Source organism: Lissotriton vulgaris, chromosome 8 (genome assembly GCF_964263255.1).
Source record: "Lissotriton vulgaris chromosome 8, aLisVul1.2, whole genome shotgun sequence".
NCBI lineage: Eukaryota > Metazoa > Chordata > Amphibia > Caudata > Salamandridae > Lissotriton > Lissotriton vulgaris.
Genome location: NC_141696.1, coordinates 1,346,680,557 through 1,346,703,619, shown reverse-complemented (window position 1 = coordinate 1,346,703,619; position 23,063 = coordinate 1,346,680,557). Strand labels below are relative to the sequence as shown.

Sequence of the window (23,063 nt, the reverse complement as noted above, 5' to 3'; positions counted from 1 at the left end):
CCATCAGTGTAAAGCTTTAAAGAGGACCATTACAAGCAAGGTGTGGGCTCTGAGTGTCTCCAACCAACGGCACACACACTGTCACAAGAGGTGGGATGGCATCTGCCGGCTGAGCAATAACGTGGCTGAGATGATGCTGGGGCTGCTCCCTCAGATTGGAAGGTAGGCGCGCAGGAGCATTACACTACTAATGGCCCTCATCGTGGCAGTGACACAGCCAGAGCTGGATGGACGTTTGAGTGCCCATCAGCAGCAAGTTGGGGGTGAGTATTCTGAGAAGGGTGACTTTGGGTGTGAGTGACTGCATGTATCCCAACCCTGAGCCAGTGCGGAGCTCTGTAATGTTTCTAGTGTGATGCAATGGCTTGTAAGTGGTCTCTGTGTTGAGTCCTGCATTTATGCTACATGTACTTTCTCATGTCTTTAATGTAATGGCCCTTGACATTGCATGCTGAGATGTGACCTTACGGCATCAGCTCCATTAGGAGAGTCATGGACATCACCGGGCAGTGAACAGCAGTGTGCCTCATCTTAGTGTGCTTTCTTCGATGTGTGCAGTGCCAGACCTCATAATTGTGAGAACTACACATCTGACACCAATGTGCAACAGTTGTTGTGATTCAAAACACAACATGGTGGACATTAGTAGCTCATGGCCATAGTACAAGGACATTCTGGAGTCAGTATCTGTGTTGTCCCGTTAAAGTGACTCCGTATGTGACATTGTCAACATGTTGAGATGTATATCTATCTCACCTACAGGCACATAGGTATGCTTACAGGAATCTGTATGTAAGGTTACATGGAGGCACGGACAAGCTATTTGGCTGTCTGAAACTCACATGGGTCATTAATGCCAAGTATGCATGTTATCATGAATCTACTGAGTTTTGCATTAAGGTTCCACATGCAGACTACACAGGGTGGTGTGCAACATTGGGGTATCATAATCTACTTTTGTGCTTTGCTTGCATATGATGTTTGTGAGTATGGCAATATACTGAACCTATGTCTCTGACTATTGCAGCATCTACTGAGGCACAAAAGGACAGGGGATGGTCACCAGTGGTGAAGCATCTTGCACGACTGCTACACATGAGCTCACTGACACTGATGTAGCCAGTGCCTCGTCATCTGATGCCAGCGGTGACTCCTCGATGTTGGCGGGCACAGGAAATAGGAAATCTGCCTCTTCTTCAACCACACATCGCCGAGTGCCCACCCTCCCGGCTACTAGAACTAGTGCTACCCATGCCCACAGCAGTAAGAAGGGTAAGTGTCCTTCCCCCAGGTACAGCAGCCCCTGCCACTGTCTCCCTTGCTGCCCTCAGTGTTGAGGCAGTGGACCTTTTGCACCAGCTGTGTGTGGGTCAGACTACTCTCCTGAATGCCTTCGAGGATCATGACAAGAAGTTGGCACATGTAGTTGCCTTCATGGAGGGGATTCATTCTGACATGGGTGGGCCACACAGAACTGTCCAGTCTTTGTCCTCCACAGTGACAGCAGCCATCCAGCTCTCACAGACTCAGAGTCCAGCTCCAGTCCCTTCAGCAACCACCCTACCAGTGGCAACATCTATTGAGTGACCACACACCACAGCCCTCAGGCTCCAAGTACTCAACACGCAGCACACAACAGCAGCACTCCAAGCAGGCCAGAGTGCAAACACCCTCCCCGAAACAAATAAAAGGCAAACGGGAATGCAAGTGCAAAACCCCTTCAGGTGACACTCAGGGGCATCAGGCCAAGAAGCAGGCTTCAGGCTCTCATGCATCCACATCAGCCCCATCCAAGGACACTCCCGTCCCCAAACCTGCTCCCAAAGACAACCAAACAGTTGGTGTGCCTGCTGTGAAGCTGGTACCTGCAAAGAGCCCACAGAAACAGCTCTCTATGGCAAATTCACCAAAAACCTCAACTCCCACCCACACCCCTGTGAAGCTGGGACAGGAGGGCAATGTGGGGGTTCACCTAGTCAAGATGGGAAGGAGGGGAAAAGGCAAAGCCAGGCCAAGTGTACCGCCAGATCCTCACAGGGAGAGCCAGAACCTACACCTGCTGCACCTTTGGTGTAGAGTGAGGCTATTGTGCCTGACCCACTTCCAACTCCTGCCAAGATAATTCTTACCTTTAGAATCCCTAAGAAGTGGAGAGGCAGCCCTCCACATTCACCCTCACACACTGAGTCTCACTGCAGCATGTCTCCGCCCCCCCGTGCCACCATTCCACCCGTTTCAAGCAGCCCTCCAGCTCCCAAAGCCACTGATGCCTCTACCTCAGGTAGTCTTCTCTCTTCCAGGTCCAGTCCTACAACTGGCCCCGACAATCAGCCACCTTCCAGTTCAACTGATAGCCAATTCAGAGGCAAAGTCCCCCTTCCAACCTATCTCTCCCACAGCGGTGCCTGGATTGCCCATTTGTATCCCCCGAGCTGTGGTGATTCCTATGGCAGTGTACGGTATTACCCATTCCCTGTGCAGGTTCTCATGCATGTATGTAAATACTTTGAACTATGGATTGGCGAATGGCCTTGTTGTTTGTCACTTTGGATGCTCATTCCCTGTGCAAGTTCTCATGCACACATGTACATACTTTGAACTATGGACTGGCCAATGGCCTTGCTGTTTGTCACTTTGGATGCCGATTCCCTGTGCAGGTTCTCTTTCACACATGTACATACTTTGAACTATGGACTGGCCAATGGGCTTGCTGTTTGTCACTTTGGATGCCCATTCCCTGTGCAGTTTCTCATGCACACATGTACTTACTTTGAACTATGGACTGGCTAATGGCCTTGCTGTTTTCTACTTTGGATGCCTATCTGGCTGATATGTAATAAAGATAGTTACTCCTGTCGTCTGCTTTGTGTCCTTGCTGAATAAAATGTTTTCTGTTTGGGTATTTTTGCTTTTGACAAATGCTCTGTATGCAACTTTAACATTGCCAATTGATTGTTTTACTTTTTCAGAGTTTGCCAGAGGTGAAAGGCCCTTTAGTTCTTCTTGACGCGTGCAATGATGGTTGTTTGTGATTATCTACTGTTATCCAACCCATCAAATGGTCATGTTTGCTAAATTGTACACTTGTCATGCTATGATGTAATTCCACAACTTCTATCCACAGGATTATGTGAATGGTGGCCAGGGTCCATCATAACTGTGTGACCTTTCTTGGTGTGTACAGCAGTGTTGATGTGTGGTCATCTTGTGTAGGCCTGCCTTCCTAGTCACATGGGTACATTTGAATGTGTGCACTTGAGTAGTCATGCAGTGTGAATGCGCTATCATTGTCAGTAGTGTTGATGTGTGTGTGCCCCTGCAATTCCAACTACACACATGTACGTGGGTGTTTCAGGTCCATGTTTCTAGATGGTAAAATAACCGTCGAAATTTTGATTAATCATTCAACCCTATTGAGGATTTCACTATTCTCTTTGACTAATTCCGCCCTTCCTGTTTTTTGTCTTCTTCTTTTAATTCACTTGACCCCTACCTTACCCATTGAAGCACGAAAATCTGTTATTACGAGGACACCCTGTCCACCATTTGGCCATATACCTATACAAGTAATCGATCTACCCGAACCTTTTCTCTTGACCACACACGGATCAAGGTACAAACTGCATTACGTTTGAGGACATCCTCGTGCATGAGGGATATAAGGTGATAGGAACTGTGTCACCGATGATACTAGGATACATGATACTTGTTTAGTGATATTCAGCCACCAATATAATAATTGCTTTTAATATTGCGATAGTTTGTATAAAAACAAGTCACCACACAAATGAATATAGCAACCTTATTTCGGTCGCATGTTAAGTAATGAGCCGATCAACCTGGCTTAAGAACAGATAAGTGTTCCGGTAGGGAGATCTTTCACTACTTTTTCACTACTTTTTCACTATATTTATATATTTTTTCTCATTAAGTTTGGCACGGTCACAGACATCCCTCTCTGGATGTCATAAATAGAGTGTGCTGGGCATGCCACCTTATTTCACAATAATGAATCACTCTCAAAAATCACCTATAAAAGTATTGTATAAATGTGTTTCCACTACAAACAATATGTTCCATATATATACCTTATTCTTCTATTCATCCCTGAAGAATCGCAGTATATGGGTTCCCTGCGATGAAACACGTGTCGGCTGTCATTTGGAACGAATAAACAAAAGTGAAAACACAAACAAAAATACTTTTTTTCAACATATGTATACAATGTGCTTTTTACCTTTCTCAAAGAGTCATCATCTGCTGTAATTGTTACATAAGATATTTGATTGTAAACTTGACTATACTTGAGATACTAAGTGTTGTAGTGCAGAGGCATTGTAGTTTGCTTTTGTACAATAGGCTAGTTTACTAGTCTACATTGAGTGGTTAGGAGGTAATTTCCGCTCGCCTCTTTGCCCAACCTATTGACTTTCACCCTTCAAACAAAGCGGAGAATAGGATAGTGCGCCCAGTAATACTGGATTAGCCTAATAAAACCTCAAAGTTGTATTCTACACACATGTATAACCCAGGTAATGAGTGCCTGTTTGTTTACATTATCAGACATGTGCTTCAGATTGTAGGAGTTGTAGGTTGAGCACTGTGCAGTGGTGTCAGTGTGTCCCTGCACTCCTGGGGGACACCTACTTGTTGTTGCTGCCAGTTGTGAGTATGCAGAGTGTGCAACTGCAAAGTCTGTGTTGTGTTTTGTTGATCAGCCATGTGTCTTGTTAATGTTTGTGCTCACTGTGCATACCTGCTCAGCCACACTGGAATTGTTAGTTTTCTCATGCATTGCTATCACTTCAAGCATTTTTGGCTGCAGTATGGTATGTGGTATGTGGAGTCCTGCAATTCCCTATAGGGGCTTCGGATGCCTACACATTGTGAGTGACTCCTCTAAGTCTTTGTGTACTGTACACTCCTCACCTGTCCACTACTGACAGAAACACAACTTCAATATCATGTCTTCAACCCCATGGCTTGCCAGTGTGTGATCCTCACCACAATTTCATTTGTTAAACTATGCTTTGTGATGCTGAACTGTGTACAGGACCAATGTGCCACTCACAACAGTTTCCCAATTAGTTATGTGTTATTTTCTTCTAATGATTTGCTGTCATGGTTAGTCATATGCAGTGCATATGTTTGGGCAGCACAGTCCTCTAGATGGGTAAGCAGTATGTGTGTTTGCTGAGGTACTGCTACCCTTCCTGAGTGTGATGTTCTCTGTGTGCTGTGATGATTTGTGTTGTGGGAGTTCATGGTGTGGCATTCAGATGTGTGTGCTACTGATTTGGTAGATGAGCACACACTACTTGGTGTGCATGCAGTGTTATGAGTGGATGGTGCCTTGTACTTACTTGGTGTATATCCCCCTGATGTCCAGCTGAGTTTGCAATGTGATGGATTGTAATGTGCATCTGTTGTGTTTTTGTTGTGGATGTATGCAGTGTTTGGCCTATGTTGGTTCTTTCTACTGACAGCTGCTATGTGTGTGCGATGTTCTATTTGCATGACATTGTGTGTGAGTAGTTGTTGCTGTGTGATACATTCTGATGTGTGTTGCAGGTGTAGTGTGCATAACTTGTGTTTCTGTCACATGAAGCAAGATGCATTCTTGTTACTGGGCTTGTTTTGAGTGCACATTGGTGGTTTGTCCTCCTATTTCTGACCTGTCACTTGTCAGGATGTGCATGTTTGTGATACATTATGGCACCTTGTTCACTTTATGAGTTGTGCAGGCCTTTCTGCAAAAAAGACAACCCCCGATTTCCTGAACCAGATCAATTTGAGTGGTTGTATCTGTCTTCAGGAGACCTGGGCTCAGGCCAATACACATAGCGGGCTTTAAAACCGTCTGGTCACCCGCAAAGAAATCAATCTCTGGTAGAAACAGTGGTGGCTTAGCTACCTATATTACAAACACTCTTCCTGTGGATAACGTACAACCTCTAAGATTGCAGAAGAACTTCCAGATTATAGTCCTAAAGATTACCAAACAAAGACTCTACCTAATAGTAAATTTCTATAATATTCTCTCTCAGGCTGACTCGATTGCTCTTCTTCCAGAGATTTCTGCAATATTACAAGAGCAACGTGAAAAATATATTAAAATGTCATGTACGATAATCTGGGGAGGAGATTTTAACCTTCATCTATGCAGTAACAGCAATAATGACAAGTGTGGTATCACTGACGAGGCTGACAAAAATCTTACGCACTTTACACACTCCAATGTGGGAGAAAAAATGACCGAAGTCATGACTGAATTAGAGCTGAGCTTTGTCAATGAATTAAAGAATCCAACAGTTCCTTTTCAGCACACCTTCAACGGTAGAGATTTAACAAGTACAATAGACTACATATTAATTTCAATACCCATGGGTTTTACCATAGAAGAATTCGAGGTTGCCAAAAATCCTCTGAGTGACCACTTTCCACTTACGATGGTTCTTGCCGAAACAAAAACAAACAAACCATACGATATCATGACCGTCTTAAATCAACGTGAGCTAGCACTAGGCTCCTCTAACGGTTATACATTGAAGTGGGGCAGCATCAACAAGGAAACAACAACTAGAAAAATAGTCACATGTAATCAAGCTGACATTATAAACTGTCTGGACCCTACAACACAATCGAAGGAAGTCATAAAGAGCTTCCTGGCGATTACAACAAACATACATAAAGAACTAACTAGGACGCATAAACAAAAGCCCCACACAAAGAAAGGTTGGTTTAACTCAGCATGCACAAAGGCATTGACAAGTTTAAAGGAAGCGCTAAACAGAGATCACAGGGACAGAGCTGAAGTTAGCAGACTTAGCAAGGAGTATACGGCTGCCCTAAATAACAGGAAAAAAGAAATGAAAGCCGAACTATGGGCACGTCTTAGCAAAAGCACGGAATTGAAAGACAGCACTATGTTCTGGCAGGTAGTCCGCTCCCCATTTCTAACAGATAAAGACAACTCTCCCTCAATTGATGTAGCCATAAGTGAACGGGAATGGGTGAGTATTAGAACTGGCTATTTCTGGTAGGCTAAGGCTGACGCCAATGCCAGGCAGAAACCACCATTCTAGTCAGGGCAAGGAAGTCACACGCCAAGATAACCCCTGCTCACCCCCTTGGTAGCTTGGCTCAAGCAGTAAGGCTAAACTCGGAGGCAATGTGTGAAGCATTTGCGCCAGCGCAAAACAGCAACAACATACTAGGCACACCACAAAACTAACTTTTGTATTTTAAAAACATATCAGATACAATCACACATATACATTGTGCCAACTGGCACAGGCAATATTCACAGGGATTATGTACACCAGACAGGGCCACAAGGGCGCCTGTCAGAATCAGATATAGTACTTCTAGATAAAATGTAGAATATAAAATCACTTCTAGAATAAAGAATAAATGTAACATAAAATAATAATCAAAGATAACAACCAGTAACCACTGGTAACAGGAACCAGGACCTTACTAGGACCACCTGTACTAAGAAAGAAGAACCACCTAAGTATCACACAGCATTTAGGGGTCTAAGAAAGAATACATTACCCATGATGCAATAACCTACATTCAGAGGAGTAGAAAAGACAACCACCTAAGTATCACTCAGCGTTTAGGGGTCTAGGAAAAGAACACCTTACCCATGATGCAATAACCTACATTCAGAGGAGTAATAAAGAGAAACACATGATGCCTAAAACATTCAGAGGTGTTAAGAATAAAGCACATGATGCAATAAAATTACATTCAGGGGTGCAGCGCAAGAAGACACATGATGACTAAACATTCAGAGCTGCAGCGCAAGAAGACACATGATAACTAAACATTCAGCGGTGCCAGAACAACACAATAGCGCAAAAACACACAGTAGGCAATCACTATTAAAAGCATAGGAATCACATTGCGCCAACTCTCCATAAGCCACTACCTGTGGCAGTCCCTAGGCCAACTGGCCTTGTTGGGCAAAGATGCCCTGTGTCCAAAGTCAGGGTGCGCTGCCATGCAGCGCCAGTTTCAAAAGTACAAAAAGCCTAAACGTGGCAGCTGCCCACAAAGTGCTGGGCAACTGTGTACTAACAAGCTGTGGCAGGGCTCTCAGTAGCCCCTAGAACAATCTGTGCCACCTGAGCCACACAGGCTCTGTCACTAACACTGTGGCCAAACGTTGGAGCCCTCAGGCTCTGCAGACAATGCCCCCTCGAGCCTTCTCATGGCTCTGGACAACGTTGGGGCGACCCGCTGCCAACTGGGGCCGCCCTGACTCTGTGCCTTTTTGACAAAAGGGCCCTTGAGCCTCGCGGGGCTCGTAAATCAAAAGAAATGGCCCCCTAGAGCCTCTCTGGACTCATACACGTTGGGGCGACCCACTGCCAAGCGGGGCCGCCCAAAGCGTCCTCGCTCCGTTGGAGTCCCTCACGGGGGACTCTGCACAAATATTGCCCCCGGGTTGTGGGAGCCTCCACAGGCTCTCAATCACGTTGGGGCGGCCCACTGCCAACCGGGGCCGCCCTTGAAGCCCTCATGGCTTCCCACATCGAGCGCGAGCTCGCGCTACTGCGGGGGGGGGGGCGGACACCGACAATGTGTCCCGGCGCCCCTCCCCTGCTCTGCCCCACTCCGCCCGGCCCCAGCCCAGACTCACCGGGCCTCAGGGGCGGCTCCTCCGGGCGGCGGCTCTTCTCTGCTGGCGGTGGGGGCAGGCACCGACAATGTGCCTCGCGCCTCAGCCGCTCCTCTCCTCACTCGGGACCGGCGGTGATTACTCGGCAGCTTCACTCCTCTCGGGCTGCGGCGGCGGCCCGTTTTCAGTCAGGCAGGCTGGCAGGCAATAAAGATATCGGCGAGGGCAGCCGAAAATAAATAAAAGTCAAAAATAAGCGAGGTGGGCACTCGCCATGTAAATAAAGCGCTCCCAGCGCTAAATGACGACCCATAGCGCTATAATCCAAATAAAGCGCTCTACAGCGCTAGAAATCAGGCAGAGCGCTCCCAGGCGCTCAGGGGGAAGCACAGCGCTTCCTGCAGGCAAATGCAGCTCCTCCATGCTGCAACACGGTCCCAGAGATTCCAAGGGGGCAAGCAAAGTCCCCCCCACAGCCCAGCAAGGCAGAGGGGTCCCCCAGGAGTCCAGGAATGTCCATCAGAGGTCCAGGAGCTGGGCAGGGCCCAGGGATTCCCCTGAGCCCCAGCAGCAGCATGCCCCTGGAAGATTCAAGTCAGAAACAAGAACATTTTGGAAGGGGACACAGCCCCTTCTTATACACAGAAAAGTCTTTGAAGCCTTTGAAGTCTCAGTGTGAGAACCAGCTGGACCTGTTTAGACGGAAGTCCCCTTCAGTATCAGGGTCAGAGGTGCCAGTCGCCCAGCGGGAGGTGGAGCCAGCTTTGTAGTCAGGCAGGCACAGCCCTTCACTATCAGGTGCCATCTCCTCCCACTTCCCTGGCAGCAGATGCTGCCTTTCATCCATGGGCTGACTCAAGACAACCTCCTGGGCTCTCCAGCCCCTGTCATCCTCAAACCAGACAGTCAATCCACAAGCAGGCCCAGGCACTCTGGGCCAGGCTCACCAGCCAATCACACGCTAGCACCAACTTACACAAATATGCCAACTTCCAAAAGTAGTACTTCTAGACTAGACACAGTCATGCAGCATACATCATTTTGCAGCATTCACTCTCACAAGTTCATACATACCAAACTCGCCCCTGCATTCCTCACACATCAGGAACTACCATGGGCATACATATTCCCCATTCATTCCTATGGGAGGGCAGGTCACTCACCACACATACAGAGAGCTCAAGCACTTTACACTGTACCACAGTGAAAAAGTGCGCAGAGGCCTAAAATCACCAACACCAGGTTCCATAAACAGGCTAGGAAAAAGCAACAGTGAGGTACTTCACAAAAGTTTTTTCCAAAGATGCTATAGTAGACATAGATCATCCTGACCCTTTGACACAGGTCATTTACCCAATAAAACTTCAGTTCTCTCACGAAGAGGTCCAAAAAGCCTTAAAATCTTCAAAAACAGCCAAAGCTCCTGGCCCGGACGGTGTCCCTGTTGACATTTTTAAACACCTCCCATATCTATGGACTCCCCTGTTGACCAACGTCCTGAATGCCACTAATGAAGTGGGTTTACTAGATTCTTGGAGAACATCGATGTTGGTACCCATATTTAAAAAAGGGGATCGAAACAGTCCAACATGCTATAGGCCGATCTCCCTCCTGGACTCGCTCGGGAAGATGGCAGGGCGAATACTTCTCGAGCGACTCCAGGAGTGGGCTACTGATCATAACATCATTTCAGATCTACGATATGGTTTCCGGGAGGGGCTGGGAACAGTTGACCAGGCCTTAAATTTGTCCCTTATTGCGGGCAAATATGTGGAAGCTAAAGGGTCCTCTCTCCATATGGTATACGTCGATCTCTCCGCAGCGTTTGATTGCGTGGCACACTCAACGCTGTGGAGTATTATCTTGAAAATGGGAGTTCACCCTCCAATTGTGGACTTTCTCAGAGAGTTGTATACAGGTACTACAGGCAGGGTAAGATTCGGGGTGAGAGGTGAGCTCACAAGTACTTTTAAGGTGGAAAAGGGGGTCAGACAGGGTTGTGTACTGGCCCCCTTTCTATTCACCCTTTACACTAACGGCTTGGAGGTTGCCATGCTTCAAGGCAGCAAAGATCTTCCCTTAATAGCGCGTCAACAGATACCAGCGCTCCTATATGCCGACGATGCCGTTATCTTAGCAAGAACACCAAATGAATTACAGCTGGCCTTGAATAGATATTGTGCCTTTATGGCAAGTCTGAATTTGAAATTAAACGCAAAGAAAACATACACAATGCATGCGGGGGGAAAAGAAATGCAAAAAAACGGATATTATATGTACAGGGTGACCAATTGGACAGGTCCACAACGTATCCCTATTTAGGGATTGTCATTGACGAAAAATTTAAATGGAACCCAGCTATTAACGCAAGGAAGCTCTCATTTTTGCGAGAAACAACTTCGTTAAAAATGTTTTCACAAAGACTGGGGCAGCGACCACCAAAAGAACTGTTACAAATATATAACGCAAAATGTGTAAGCACGGCAACATATGGGGCGGGGATATGGGGCTTTGCAAATGTGGACTCAATACAAAAAGTCGAGAATTCCTTTTTGAGATATTTGTTAGCGGTACCTAAAAGCTGCTCCACCTATGCTTGTCACACAGAGTTGGGCATTGACTATATTACAGACATTATAAAAATGCAACCAATAATGCTGTGGCGTTGAATATGGGTTACTGAGCAATGCCAACTAACTAGGGCGATTATTCAAGATATTTTAACACTCGATCATTGTAAGAAAATTAAATGGTTATCATATGTTAAAGCGCTATTAACAGATCTAGGTCATAGGAAGTTTTTTGATCACCTGTTACTGATAAATGAAATCTCGAAAAAGGATCTAAAAAGAGAGTGTCTTGTACACCTGCGTCAGTTACAATTACTATCTGAGATCCATAAACCATCTGTTCAACATTCTTTATTAGCGCAGACTGTGTTTACCACTGAACCCTACTTGAACTTTACCCTAACACAGTATGAAAAAATGTTGCTCCCCCGTTTTAGATTTGATTTGTTCCATTTACTGGTTGTATTTCCAAAGCAAGACGTCTGGACATCCACATTTTCTATGTGTCCATGTGACCTAGTGTCCCCACAAACAACGATACATACAATGTTATTCTGTAAGTTTTTTACTGAACCCCGTAAACGCTGGATATTGCCCATTCTGAAAATCTGGGGACTTCGACAGTGCCGCCCTGCATATCTGGCACTTTAGTATCTCGAAAATGAAAACTATGCTAAAGCGATTGTATGCTTTCTCAAATTTTGCATACGTCATCGCACGAATCTCTGAGTATGAGCCACATAATACCACCGCATAAATGAAAGAATGCCAGACAATAGGAAAGCTGTATCTTATGACAAGGTCGAAAATTACATAAACTGAGATGTTGTTCCTCCTTTTAAATGTTTCTTCTAACAAATGTATTTTTATATATTGGTTTTAATCTTTGTAAATTCTGTAACTTGTTCATTGTGAACTTTTATGGTGTTTTTTTTTAAACTACCGAATAAAGTTATTATTGAATTGAATTGAGTTGTGTGGGGTCTCTGTCTGTGTTAGCTTATTGTCCCATTGATCCCAGTTAGTGTTCATGACTGATTTCTGAGGATGCACTTCTTGTTTGTGTTGAGGTATGGTGTCTGTGCATTTGCCCTGCGTGACAATGTTGTGCACTCCTGTTCTGTCTAGGGTCATATTTCCTTTCAACTGTTTGGCTACCAATGTGTGCGCTTGTTGTACTTCCTTCTGTGGATGTTGTTTGTCAGCTTTGTGTTTGGCTATTGTTTCTTTGTCAGCATTGGTTCAGACATCCCTGAGTGTAAGTGTGATGTTTGTGGATGCACCACCGGGAATGTGATTGGTTGTCATTGAACTCACAGGATACCATTTTGATCATTATGTGTATTTCTCACAGGTTTTGAGTGTTGCAGGTCTGAGGTGGGAGGAGGATGGTTATGAGTGAAGGTCCTACTTGTGTCTGACAGTCAAGGAGTGTGACAATTGGCTATGTGTGTTGTACTGATGACATACACATGTTGAGTTAGATGTGTGGTTGGCCACTGTATGACTTCAGACAATTCCTATCATTCCTGTGCCTATGCATGGCTTGCCTTGATGTATAACCAAAGGGGGTGATGGACGGAGTGTTGAACATTGCGAGCATTCACCCCCAGTCAACTGATCAGGGTTTAATCCAGCATCATTCTTTAGCTCACTTCGCCACCCCAGTTCAGACATGGCCATATTCAAATCAGTCTTACCTTGTGCCTCATGAGACAGTCCAGCCTGAACCACCAAGCCATGCCTTCCCTGGACCAGAAACAAGCATCCTGGGACCGGTTTCTGGCTAATCAGCCATCATCAGCCAGGCTAGCTTGAATCCAGTGGCAAAGTGAGCCAGGGACCCACGTCTGGGCATACCCTGCCAACTTAGGGCAAACAATGCAAATCCAAAGGGGATGATGGATGGAGAGTTGAACATTGCAAGCAATCAGCCCCAGTCAACTGATCTGGGTTTAATCCATCATCATTCTTTAGCTCACTCCGCCACCCCAGTTCAGATATGGCCATATGCAAATCAATATAACCCTGTGGCTCATGTAAACAGTCCCGCCCGAACTGCCAAGCCATGTCTTCCCTGGATCTGAATCAAGCATCCTGGGACCGGATTCTGGCTAATCAGCCGTCATCAGCCAGGCTAGCTTGAATCCAGTGGCAAAGTGAGCAAGGGACCCATGTCTGTGCATACCCTGCAAACTTAGGGCAAACAAAGCAAAACCAAAGGGGATGATGGACGGAGTGTTGAACATTGCATGCACTTACCCCCAGTCAAATGGGTTTAATCCATCATCATTTTTTAGCTCACTCCGCCACCCCAGTTCAGACATGGCCATATGCAAATCAGTCTGACCCTGTGCCTCATGGGAACAGTCGAGCCCGAACTGCCAAGCCATGTATTCCCTGGACCGTAAACAAGAATCCTGGGACCGTTCTGGCTAATCATCAGCCAGGCTAGTTTGAATTCAGTGGCAAAGTGAGCAAGGGACCCACGTCTGGGCATACCCTGACAACTTAGGGCGAACAAAGCAAAACCAAAGGGGATGGCGGACGGAGTGTTGAACATGCCGTGATGTATCCCTGAGTTGTTGCGCAGAGGTCACTGTTGTTTACATTCACTCACTGTGCCACTCAGGTCTGATTTGATGGCCTGAGGGTGGTGTGATATGTTCCTTCCCTTGCATGTGATGTACTGATTCTATGTGGCTTACTCCATGGTTTTCCAGCGCTGTCCACTTCCCTTTTGGCTGGCCCATTTCTTGTCGTCCATTGCTGCTGCCTATGGTATGAGTATGTGTCTGGGTCTCAGTGTTGGGTGTTTGTTTGCGACTTGACAGGCAGTGTGAACAGTTCAGTGGATGTTCATAGGCAGTGTGAGTCTTTATTTTGTTATCATACTCAATTTTCTTGACATGAGTGGGAGGTAGGTGTGAGGAGGAGGGTTGTCCAGCCCCTGAGTTTCTGTGCAAGGTGTTCCTCTTGACCCCCACCTTCCAAGTCAGGCTCCCTTGTCATTTGGTGTGTGAGGTGCAAGGTCTGGGTACACCTGGCAGGTTAATTGTGCAGCAGGGGCACAGGAAGAGCACACAGTATGTGCCCAAATGGGTGTGTGTTGAGTAGTGTGGGGAGGGTGGAGATGGAGCCCTGTAAACCTTTGCAGACTGCCCATGCCTGGCGTCGGCCCTGCGTACTACATTGTTTGCAGGTTTTTCCACGTCTTCACAGCTGCGGTGACGTGACCGGGATATTGCAGTGATTTTAAGGTTGATGGGTGACCCGGATGCGGAGGGGTGATTTCCTGACAGGCAGGCATGTGTGGGTACAGTAGCGGATATGTTCAAGTCCCAACCAGAGTGTCTGACGTGGACAGGAACTGTATGTCAGCACAGGAGTTGTGTATTGTGGTTATGTGCGGAGTTGTATATTTGCATACCTGCGGTGTTGTTCATGATGGAGCATTAATTGCAGGTAGTGGATGAGGTACAACAGCAGAATGGCTTGAAGAGCTAGGTCTATTGCGTTCAGGACCGGGTGGAGGGGATCGGGAGTCTGGTTTCGCGCTCCGCTGTCGTGCTTCTGCCGTCTCTGGGTGGGTGGATTCTCTGCGGTGTAATGGCCTATTTGCGGCATCGTGATTTGTATGGCAGGCGGGACTTCATTCCGCAAGACGATTTGTCTCCATTGGCTCCCTTCGCCTCGGAGGCAGCTGCAAATATGAGGCAGTTCACATAACCCGGCAGCGGACGGAAAATGGGCTATGTTTGCCCTTTGTAATATGGCGGGCACGAGTACCGCTGCTAGAGTGCGAAAAATGAAATTTTCCGCCAGCACCAGGGTTGTGCCTCTTCCCGCCATCCTAATGAGCCCCTAAATTACAAAGAAATATTAAAATATGTATTCAAAAATGAAGATAACCTCAACATAGTAATTTTTTTTCAAATTTACATTTTCAAATTTAAACTAAAAATATAAATATTCATTTTTTACTTTAAAAAAAAATATTTCCAAACAACATTTAAAAACTACTTACCCTTATTTCCTATAAAATAAACATCACACTACTAAATTCTCTCAAATTGAAACATTTACAAATACATTTTTCAAATTACTTCCCACGTAACTCACTATAAAGACAACAACCAACTACAAAAACTTTACAGATTTTTAAAAATATTTCTATTTTAATTAGAAATACTCCACATGCTTATACCCTATAAATACAACATCCTACAACTAACAATTTGAAATATTTTTAAAACATTTTAAAATATTTTTCTTCTTTTAAATCACTCCCCTCCTTATCCCCTATAAACACAAAATCCCACTCATAAAATTTGACAAAATGTAAAAAATATATCTTTTAATCCCAAAAATTAAATTACGCCCCACCCTTATCCCCTATAAACCCCAAACCCCGCTCCTAAAACTTAATTAACAAAAAATAAAACAAACTTTTTAACATATATTTTTTTATCTCTAAAACATATAATAGCTAATACTAAATGAAAAAAATAAAATACTAACATGAAAAAACAATATTATTTACAACAATATTTTTGGCATCGAAATGTATAAAATCGGTATTTTTGCATTACAAACAAATTGATATTTTCTAACTACGAAAAAACGTACCTTGATATTTTACACCATCGAAATTCTTGACTCTATATTAATGCAAATCAGTATTTCCACGTCAATATTTTGTCTCTGCACCAATGAGAATACAAGGCTGCAAAGAGACATTGTGTCATCCAAAGAGTATGTATGTGACATTTGAAGGGGATGTTTCAAAATACAAGCTGTGAATTTTTGATTGAGCCAGAGTCCTGGTAGAAGATCGGCTGGAACATAAAGTCTCACTTACGGAAAGAAGTTCTGGGGTGCTGCCTTCAACTTCCAGAGAGGACAGTCCTGTTGTCTCACAGCAGCCAACACCACCAATAAGAACACTGGTGGCAACAACAACAGGAATAGAAGAATTATACACAACCTGTGCACAGGCTTGGTTGCGTCCAAGTTATACGGATAGGTCAATCCCTGGCTCCTCCGTTCCCTTGCTTGCCCTGCTCTGCTATGATACTTGGTGGGGGAAGAAAAAGAGAAGAATCAGGAAAAGGAAGGAAGACAGGAAAAACTAATAAAGTAAAGGGAAAACTTTAGAAAGTTCAAAAAAGTCACAAAAACCACAAAAGAATTACAAAAACGTAAAATACACAAACACAAACACACCCACTGATGCAATAAATAAAATGAGGGGTTGGTGTGTTAGATGGGGGAGAATTGAAGAGATTAAGGGTGGATTGAAAAACACAGGCCTAGCACCATGCAAAGAAAACTAAATGAATGCACCCATGCAAAACGCATGGTGAAGTTTGCGTGCAGTTTTTGTTGCGAAAATGCGCTTTCACTGTCCAGAAGATAAAAACAGAACAGGTATGTCTAGCAGCTCCTCCTGCTCGTGCTACTCAGTGGAGCAAAGTTGAGTTTTTGGGGCTGTTTGCGGAACTTTGCGTTGAGCAACTCTGCGAGCTCTGTCCAGGCCTAAAGAAATTGTTCACTTGGAAAAAAATAATCAAACTTTCTATAACAACAACATAGATTGGCTTTCATTCCCTTTAGGCTTCATATATAGCACAATAATCCCAAAAAAGAAATGAGACTGAAAATGTAAAGTTTTCAGAATTATTGCATGAACAACTGAATGACACATTTATGGGCTCATGATTACAGAAATTAAAAATTAACAAATGCATAAAAATACAACAGAGAAAAAAAAAGAAGTCACATTAAATCTGATTGCCACTCTGTAGTTATAGTTAAGATTCCTAGACATAGGAATTCCTCTACACTGTATTAGATGCCATTGTACGCCCCTCCACTCTATGCTTTTACACTATATGCAACTCCACTCCATGCCACTACACTCTACTCACTTACACTTTGTGCTCTTCTGCTGTATGCCACTCAAGTCTAAGTCACTCCACTCTATGCCACTCCACTGGACACTACCCCACTCTACGCCATTCTACGTAACGCCACTCCACTCTATGCTATTTCACTGTATGCCATTCCACTCAGCATTACTGTGGGCTTTTCTACTGCATGCCACTCCACTATACGCGACTCCACTCTACAGCACTCCAGTGTATGGCATTACTCCATGACACTTCATTCTACTCAATCCCATTGGATGCCACTCCAATGTACATCACTCAACTGTATACTATTACACTCCACCCATCTCTCCTGTATGCCTCTCCAGGTTATCCACTGCACTGTATGCCTCTCGACTGTACACTACCCCACTATATGCTATTACACTCTATGCCACTCTGCAGTACAAGAGTCTACTCTACACCACCCCACTCTACACTATTACACTGAACACAAATCCCCTCTGTGCCTCTTCAGTGTATGCCATCCCACTGTATGCCACTCCATCATCCGTTGCTCCACTAGCTGCTATTCCAATCTGCACCCTTCCACTGGATACCACTCCACTCTTTGCTATTCCACTGTATGAGACTCCACTGTACTCCACTCCACTGTATGCTATTCCACTGTATGTCACTACATTGTATGCTACCTCACTGTATGTCACTCCAGTTTATGCCACTCCAGTTTACGCCACTCCATTCTAAGCTATTTCATTGGACGCCACCCCACTATATGCCATTCCACTATATGCTAATCCACTATACTCTACATCACTCTACAGTGCAAAATTCCAATCTACATTATTACACTGTACACTACTCTACTCTATGCCAGTCCACTCTGTGCTATTGAACTGTGTACAACTCCAATCTATGCCCACTCCACTGTACGTTACTTTCATATATGCTTTTCCACTGTCCTCCACACCATTGTGCGAAAACTCTACTGCACTACTCCACTGTATGCTATTCCACTGTATTCCAATCTAATCTAGAACACTCCACTGCATGCCATTTCACTCTATGAAACTGCACTGTATTCTACTCGACAGTGCACCACTACAGTGTTTGCCACTCCACTCTATGCAATTCCATTTAATGCTATTCTATTGGACGCCACTCAACTGTATGCCACTTCACTTTATGCTATTAAACTCTACCCCACTCCAGTTTATGCTACTCAGGTCTGCACAACTCCACTGTATGCTTCTGCATTGTAGGCTACTCCACAATGCACAATTCCACTATACGCCACTCCACTGTACATCACTGGCAACTTCTATGATTCCTCGGAACGTCCTCAATGCCAGAAAGTCTATCTCCGGCCAGCAATATGTCTGAATGCCTTTTTGGTGCAAACTGCTGGAAAGGCCAGGTGGGGGGAAAGGATGTTGGGGAGGGAAACCTGTAAGAAAAGACCAGAGTAGCTTTCAATCACTTGTATTCACATAGATGTGGTTCTGATGTCTTACTGAAGAGTGATGGGTTGGTACATGGCTAGAAGATAATGATAAACATAATGTAGAAAACAAGAGTGAAGCTGTCTTGCACACAGTAATTAGTTACATCTATACACGTAGGGCTTATTAAACAGTCTCACCTACCAGATTCCACCCTTTTGGAGCCCTCAAATGGGTCTCGAAGTAGCAACTGGTTATTGCTGTAGCCAATCTGATATAGATAATACTCCCCAACTGTCATTGAATATATGCAGGTCCTGTACAAGGAATGCAGTTTCAAACTGTTCCAAAAATTATGCTCTCTGACATCTGTTCTATGGCTTGCGTGATGCGCTCTTACCCCTGAGATCAATTTGAGCTTGTAACATCACCTTGGTCTGTGAAAAAATGCCAAACACTGTCTTTAATGCAGCTTTTTGAATCACCTGTTGAGCAGTGTATGTCGGGCGCCTGGAAACTCCGGGCCCTCCCTGTTTGCAGAAGATTGGAGTCCTGAGCATGGCTGGTACTCAAGCCCGCAGACGAATTGCAAGCATGCGGTCATGGGCTGTGCATGTCTTAAACCCAGGCCCCTCCCAATATGGCTGTCGGCCCGTTCAGCTGCGAAATGTAGTTATAGTGCTCAAGGCCATGGTAATAGGCCTGTGAGATTACCAGGACTGTGACCCATGCACTACAAACAGCACAGCAAAGGAGAAATAAAAAACATAAATAAAGCATGCCAACAAATATGTACATAGCAGCATATGTGACAATGGCACCAAGCAGAACTGGGATAGCACAATACCCACCAACAAGCATCTGAGGGCAGGCTGTCTGGAAAACACAGTAAACTGTACAGGTGGCGGCAACGTCATTACCAGGAGAACATCAAGGGACAGTGCCACCAGGACTTAGCTGTGGTTTAGCGTCAATGAAGCTTACCACATAGTTTCTTGGCACAACACTAATGGCCTCTGCAGAATAATGGTAAAGTTGTAGAGCTCCTAGAGCCACAGCCTTTGACCAAGACAGCCACTCACTCTACGCTGTCCTACCATATCCCACTCCACTATCAGTTACTCCACTCCGTGACACTCCAGTGCACACCACTCCACTCTATGCCACTCCATTCTCTACTAGTCCATTGGAGGCCACTCTTCTCTTGCCCTCTACTGCATGTAATTCCACTCTACTTCACTCCACTGTATGCCACTCCAGTCTATGCCACTCCACTGTTCGCCACTCCACTGTACATTGTTCCACTCTCCGACACTCCACTGTACTCCACTCTATGCTATTCCACTGTATGCCACTCCACTCTATACCACTCCTCATCACACTACTGCACTGTATGCAACTTCGATCTTCGCCACTCTCTTGTATGGTAATTCACTCTCTCGCACTCCACTGAATGCCACTGCATTCTATGCTGTTGCATTGGATGTCACTGCACTCAACACCACTCCACTGTATGTTATTACACTTTACTCCACTCAACTGTATGCCACTCCGGTCTACACTACTCCACTGTACGCCACTCAACTGTATGCTACTACACTGAACGTCACTCCACTGTACGCCAATCCACTGTAAACTACTCCACTATATGCTATGCCACTCCATTCTATGGTATTCCACTGTATTTCACTCCACTTTATGACATTCCTGTGTACGCCATTCCACTGTATGCTATTCCACAGTAAAATTCTCTACTCTGGGCCACTACAGTGTACTCTCCTGAACTCTATATAGCTTTATTGTAGTGTAGTTCCTATATCCCTTATAGGTTCTGTGCATTGGAATAACATACACAATAGGCTTGGCATAGGACTGAGGTCTGTATGCCCCTATTATGTATATTAAACTTAATTACTGTGTACCAGCTAGCTCAGAGGCCACTAGAAACTTCTTGAAGACAAGAAGGGAATAGCTATTGGCAACCACATAACATAAAACCCACATCCCTCAGGATCATGGAAACAATATACTACTTTTCATTCAGTCACTCATCTCAGAGAAGTACATAGAAGAAACAGTCGGTGTGTTTACAATAAAATGTATTGCACAGTTGTTATTCTAGTACTGGTTATATGTGCTGCACAACTGTTGGACAGTAGCAGAGAATTATGGCCAGCAGTGCAGTTAAATAAAAAGACTTTGTATAGTTCTACCATTTTGCAATAGTAATGAACAAATACATGAAATACAGAATGCATTAAGATAAAGCCTATACCCCTATGATGCCTAACTAGATGTACCTAAGTGTACCTAGCATGTATGTAGGTCTTAGAGACCCAAGAATCCCCCTAGGAGTTAGTCTAACCCCTTTACCTTAGTGGGACTTCATCATGATCTTGAGCTGGACACCCACAGATGGGTGATGGACCTCTGCCAGCTGGAGCTGTGGCATGACGCAGGTTGCAGTGCCTCGGGCAGAGTGACGCCCTGGAAGTCTCTGTCTCCTCTGGTTTGCTTGGGCAAAGGGAGGTATACTTATACTAGAAAGGTGTCTTGGATTGGCGTAATGTTGGTCAGAGGAAGATGTGTTCTTGGTCTGTTTCCAAGAATCTGTTGTGACATAGGTTAGTCACTGTTAGACATGGAGATTACGTATTAAGGATGGACCGTCTTCTGGGCACAGAGCACACAGTGATCAGATAAGATGACAGCCTCTCTGTTTGCCTGTTATTGTGAAGGGAGGGCTAATCTAGGTCAAAGGGCCTGCCTGTCTTTGTGAAAGGGCCTGCCTGTCTCTGTGATACAAAGGATTAGTGCCTCTGAGACAGAGTACCTGTTAGGGCCTCAATTTCGTTTATAACACTATATACCGCCACTCTACAAAACTCTACTACACTCTATACCACTCTGCTAGACTGTATGCCACTCTATCACCACACACTCTACTGTCTGAATTTGTAATCATCCACTATACACCACTCTACTCCACGTTATATCATTTTCTAGCACTGTAAGACACATCATTCCACTCTATTGTATGAGACATACTCCAATTTATTAAAGTTTACTTAACTTTACACTATGCCATTTCAATGTTATGATCCTACGCATGTGGTTTGCAAGCATGCCTTCCCGCGAAGGTGGGGAAGTACTGCAGACTTTGGGGCTTGCTTCTACACCCCGCTAATCCAGACATGGACAGGAGGTAAGGTTTACCGACAGCCTACCAGGAGCAGCATCACTATTGGCCCCTGAGGCATCCATGGTCCCCCAACCACTGGGATCATACACAGATGCCTAGGACTCAATACTGAAACTGGGAATGGGGATGATCTGCAGACTTTGAAACAGTTCCCTTCCACCTCTCCTCTCACCACTTTTAATCTGCGGGTGAGCTGGAGGATGGGGCTGACTGCGCTTCCCAATAACACAGTGACCAGTGATTTCGATGGACCTATGACGATGCTCCCTGGGCGGAAACCAACACTGACTGTACTTACCATGGTGCTGGAGCAACCCTGGCCAATGCCCTGTGGATATGTCCTATGCAGCTATAGAGGAGTTTTGCTCTGGTTCACTCCTAGGCTGTCACCTACCCAGCTGGAAATCGGAAATTGTTTTCCTCGTCTCCCCATTGTGTTTCCTATCTGCATTCCTTACTCCTGTTTACCTTCCCCCCACATCTTACTCCCCACAAGACGTGTGTCTTGACTATGCTACGTGCTAATAACTCATTATTGTGTAATCTCATGTTTTTCTCCTATATCTATACTTGGCTCCTGTACTTGATGTAATTTTGTAACCTGTAACTCGCTGATTCTCATGTTAAGTGCTCTGATACCTCCAGGTCTAGCCAGCGCTATATAAAACTTTGCAAATAAATAAAATAAATAAATAAAATGTACAATGAACTATTACTACTATTAATAATGTACGCCACTTCACTCTACAGTAATCTGCTATACCCTACTCCACTACACTCTACGCTATTCCAGTCTATGCCACTCCACTTTTCCACACCCCACTGTATGGTATTCCGCTGTACGCTGTACCACTGTATCCTAGTCAACTACTCAACTATTCAGTAATCCACTTTATAGCACAACAGTGTATGCCACACAACTCTACGCCACTCCAATGTACAACACTGTACTGTACTCTAGAACACTGTACTGTACCATGCACCACTACACTCTAAAATACTCTACTAGACTGTATGCCACTCTACTATCATCTAAAACACTTTCCAATACTGTATGACGTGCCACTACATTCTACTGTCCTACAGTATACTCCAACTTATGACACTTTACTTGACTGTATGCTACTCCATCCCACTCTTTTTCACTCACACGCCACTAAAGTCTACACACTGAATGACACTCCACTCAACAATACTTTACTCTACAACACTCTACTTTGCTCTCCTCCACTCTGAAACACTGTACCCCACTTTATAGCAGTCTACGACACCCTACTCTACTGTATGACATGCCAGTTCACTGTACAATTCACTGCTCCACTCTATGAT

The 23,063-nt window shown here is 44.9% G+C and overlaps 1 long non-coding RNA gene across 1 annotated transcript in view; it reads right to left on the bottom strand.

The window, feature by feature from the left end:
• LOC147698713 (uncharacterized) overlaps window positions 1-21,061 on the bottom strand; it is a 51,883-nt gene extending 30,822 nt beyond the window's left edge. Inside the window, exon 1 of the long non-coding RNA XR_015299221.1 lies at window positions 20,906-21,061. This is a non-coding gene — a long non-coding RNA (uncharacterized LOC147698713). The remainder of the gene's footprint in view (window positions 1-20,905) is intronic.
• Window positions 21,062-23,063: the final 2,002 nt, after the last annotated feature.